The sequence below is a fragment of the Babylonia areolata genome, chromosome 19 (assembly GCF_041734735.1).
Source record: "Babylonia areolata isolate BAREFJ2019XMU chromosome 19, ASM4173473v1, whole genome shotgun sequence".
NCBI lineage: Eukaryota > Metazoa > Mollusca > Gastropoda > Neogastropoda > Buccinidae > Babylonia > Babylonia areolata.
This window is the reverse complement of record NC_134894.1, coordinates 41,192,222-41,197,106: the sequence shown is the minus strand read 5'-3', so window position 1 is coordinate 41,197,106 and position 4,885 is coordinate 41,192,222.

The following is a 4,885-nucleotide window of genomic DNA, read 5'->3' as shown; positions in this document are numbered from 1 at the left end:
GGAGGGGCAGCTAGCGAGTCATTGACTGGTAGCTGTGGGAGGGCTGCAATTGCCTCGTCAGATACGGACGAGTCCCTGTTGAGGAGGGTGTTGAAGTGCTCTGCCCAGCGGGCAAGGATGTCTTTCTCGCATCAGTCGAAGCAGGAATTTCTTGGAGAGCTACTTGGATTTGCTGCTGCAGCACGTCCTTGGTGATAGGGAGGCGATGGATGCTCAGCTTCCTAGGGGGTTTCTGCCTGGCTGGTTGGAGCTTGCGTGCAAGTCTGATGTTCCAGGCGATGGTCCGAACAACAGACTGCTCCTTTCATGCAGCGTGTAGTGGAAACATCACCTCTGTCCCTCTGCCGGACAATCATATAGTCCAGCATGTGCCATTGCTTGGAGCGGGGGTGCATCCATGTGTTCTTGTACTTGTCCGCTTGTTGGAAGAGGGCGTTGGTGATGGTCAGTCCATGCTGCGCACAGAGTGAGAGCAAAAGCAGTCCGTTGGAGTTGCACTTGCCAGTACCGTGCTGTCCTAGGACTTTTGGCCACGAGAAGTCCACGCCGACGCGGGCATTGAAATCCCCAAGGATGATCAGCCTGCCCTTTCTGTATACCGCTGAAATGGTGCGGCTGAGCTCCTCGTAGAAAGCTTCTTTGATGTCATCAGGGTTGGTCATCGTCGGGGCATAGCAGCTGATGACTGTGGCAAAACGATCCTTGGACAGCTTCAGACGCAGGGTCATCAGCCTGTCGTTTATCCCACGTGGGAGGCTGTCAAGCTGTCGTGCAAGTTTGGTTCGTATGGCAAAGCCCACTCCTCAGGTTCTTGGGGTGCCATCTGGCTTCCCAATGCAGTAGAAGGTGTAGCCCCCGCCAACTTCCTCCAGCTGGGTTTCACCCGCACACCTGGTTTCGCTCATGACTGCTATGTCCACCTGGTATCGATCAAGCATTCTAGCAATGAGCGCTGTGCGTCTTTCTGGTCTGTCGTCTCTGTCTAAGAGGGTGCGAACATTCCAGGCACCCAGAGTCAGGGCATGACTCCTGGTTCTTTTCTTTTGTTTTTTTCGACCGCTATTGTTGGATGTCCAAGTAGGTGCGGTTTCCTACTAGGTACTAGGTGAGGCAGGCTTTGTTTGGGGATCCTTTTATCTCCCCTTCCCCATGTGGGGAGAGCAGTGCTGTCCCTAAAAAGGGCTGCTGTGACACTGTGGGAGGATACGGGCGCCGCATCTGCCCCAGTCTACGGCGGACGACCATCACCCCACAGCCGCCTGCGTGCAGAGTCGTGACTAGGAACTGCCAGCAGCATCCTCTGCTTGTCCCCGTTACCACTTCTCCATCGCCGCAGGGCTTGGGAAAGCTGGGTGTTGAAGGGCTAGCTCGTCGTTCCGACATTAGCCTGATTGCCTGACCAGCACAGGTGACTTTTTCTTTTTTAATGAGGAGTTGTGCAGTCCCTTCCCCACTCTCTCGCCTACCGACGCTCACAGTCCCATAGGTGCAGATACTGCCACGTGTAGGACAACCTCAGCAGGTGCATTTTTTTCTTCGGAGCTCCGTCTCCTAGGGGGACTTCCAGCCAAGGATAAGAGCTCCCACTGTCCTTTGGTCATACTCTTCCGCCTTCACAGCCGTCGCGAAAGGTTTCCTCCTTCGCCTGGTCCGTCGTTGGGAGACTTCACATGCGGCAGGTAGTACTGGGTTACTTGGTACCAGTAGCAAGGGCTATGCCCCTGACCTGACACACACAAAACACATACAGTGACACTAACTACACCATCGACGTTTTTACTACATATGAATATTCTAAAGTGGACACTGTATTAACTAGAATGAACACAACAGAAAATTTAAATTGAGCCTTGTTCAAATGCATGTTTTGCTTGTCGGTTTTTGCATTGTATGGCACAGCTGTTTTGCATCAAAAGGCACTATATAAATTGGATAATAATCATTATAATGATGGAAGAAGAAGAGTTTGGACAAGGCTTTGTCGTGACAGAAATATTCGATTGACAAAACGAATTACCGTCCGCTGAGTGGCAACCAAAGCGCCACGGATCACTGCTTGGGTAATCTGAAAAGACCAGTTTGATCGATAGAATGATTTCGACCGAATTAAATTATTCCATTCTTTAGTGCCTGTCACTTGAGAGTCATGTTTGTTTTGTCGAATTGAATCCAGCTTCTTCACCCGCTTACCACGAGACAGATTGTTATGACAAAAATCTCATCTGTCTATCTCTGTCTGTCTGTCTGATGGTCGGTCAGTCGGTCTCTCTCTCTCTCTCTCTCTCTCTCGCTCTCTCGCTCTCGCTCTCTCTGTGTACGAGACATACATAAACACATTTTACCTCCTCTTCAGGCCACACCTCCACCCTACACTCCCCAACACCAGTTCTACACCCACCTATGGCTGTTTATCTGGGCAGCATCGGTTTCTGATGTCACAAGACTCTCTTCTCAAATATAATCATTGCTATTATTTCCATTCTCAACAACAACAACAACAACAACAACAACAACAACAAATGTTCACATTCCGCTCGTCTTGATCAGAGAATCAGAGATAAAGAAAATATAATGCATACAACAGTTTTATAACTGAAAGTATATACAGTGCTTGAATGGCACACTTCAATGGTGAGTTGGATAATTGGTTTGGGATTGGTTTGGCCACGAGATGACATCAGGTATAGTTGCAAATATTTATAAAAATTACAAATGATAAATAGCCGGTATATATATGTAGGTTATGGTCCACTGACCCCTGAGGGCGAGGCTACGGGACATGGTTCATTGAGCTGATAGCTGATGATATATATATATATATATATATATATATATGTCTGTGTGTGTGTGTGTGTGTGTGTGTGTGTGTGTGTGTGTGTGTGTGTGTGTGTGTGTGTGTGTCTGTGCGCGCGCGCGTTTGCTTGCTTGCTTACATGTGTGGATGGATAGATTGATAGGTAGATAGTTCCCGAAGTCAATTATGGGACGATCATGCACTGGATAGATAAACCTATAATTACAGATATATCTAGCACCTGGATGATTGTTTTATCCGGCTTGACCCCTGTCCAGTCTAATCGTACAGAAAAGGGCGCTTTACAGTCTGCGTGTAAGCCTTTCCTAGCTTACGATCTGCAGTGACAATCATCAGTCATTCCCAAGTGCTTCAGGCGATCAGTTATCTGGCACTTCTGTTCGTACTTAGCGATAGGGTTCTAACTACCTCACAACCGCCCCCACCCATCCCCGCCCGCTCTTCCATCCCCGCCCCCACCCCTAACCCCTAACCCTTTCCAGCCCTAGCACCGTACAGATCTCGCCCACCTGCCTATACCCAAGCACGTGCTCAATGAACCATGCCCCGCAACCTCGCCCTCAGGGGTCAGTGGACCATAACCTACGCTTCAATAAACATGTCCATGCGGTTGACGTCAATCAGGCGTGCTGAAAAACATCGGTCCAAATCAACCATCGACCAGTATTCGATCACACGTTTCGGTCGAAGCGGATCGAACTACCTACATACACAGCGTCAGAAGGACAAGCCTAGTGCGGTCCGCCGGTCACGCAGTGGACGATGGTCAGTGGGATGATGGCCACAGCAAGGGAGAGAGCGAGAGACATGAACGGACGGACGGACAAACGGACGAATTGTCAAGTGGACAGGTCAGTGCTGGTAAGCTTTTGTGTGCCATGTGGTTAACACACACACACACACACACAAAAAAAAAAAAAAGGAAAGAAAAGAACATAAATATCTATATAAAAAAAATGAAAAATGAAATAAAACAAGATGAAAATACAATGAAACAATAAAAAAATTTGTTTCGCTTGAAAGAAAGAAGAAAAGAAACGAAAAAGAGAAAAGGGTTATGAGTAAAAACAACAACAAAACACACAAACAAAAAACAGATAGATAAACGAACAAACAAACAACAAATCGGTGTGTGGTCGGGCATAGAATGTTACGAAATGAATGAGGTCTATCCATTACCTTTCTCTGTTTCATCTTTCTCTATCTCCGTATATAGTTATCAATCTGTTTCTCTGTCTACTTGTCTGTCTATAATGGTCTCTGTTCCTGTTTTTTTTTTTTTTTCTTTTTTCTGTCTGCTTGTCTGTCTCCAGCTGTCTCTGCCCTTGCCTGTTGTTCAGTCCATAGCCGTCTCTGTCCTTGTTTCTCTGTCTATTGGTATGTCTATATTTGTCCATGTCCCTGTCTATTGCCGTATTGGTCTGTCTATAGCTGTCTCTGTCACTGTTTTTGAGTCTGCTTGTCTGTCTATAGCTGTCACATTCTCTATTGGTTTGTCTGTGGCTGTCCCTGTCCCTGTTTTTTGGTCTGTCTATAGCTGTCTCTGTCACTGTTTTTTGGTCTGTCTATAGCTGTCTCTGTCACTGTTTTTCCTATCTGCTTGTCCTGTCTGTGGCTGTCTCAGTCTCAGTCTCTATCTATTGGTCTGTCTATAACTGTCTCTGTTACTATTTTCCCATCTCCTTGTCTGTCTATAGCTATCCTAGTCCCCGTCTATAGCCGTATTGGTATGCCTATAGCTGTCTCTGTCCCTGTCTATTGTCCTGTCTACAGCTGTCTCTGTCACTGTTTTTTTTTTCTACCTGCTTGCCTGTCTATAGCTGTCTCAGTCTCTGTCTATTGATCTGTCTATAGCTGTCTCTGTCCATGTTTCTCTGTCTATTGGTCTGTCTATAGCTGTCTCTGCCCATGTTTCTCTGTCTATTGGTCTGTCTATAGCTGTTTCTGTCCATGTTTCTCTGCCAAAAGGTCTGTCTATATCTGTCTCTGTCCATGTCTATTGATATGTCTATAGCTGTCTATGTCCATTTCTATCGTCCTGTCTACAGCTGTCTCTGTCACTGTTTTTTT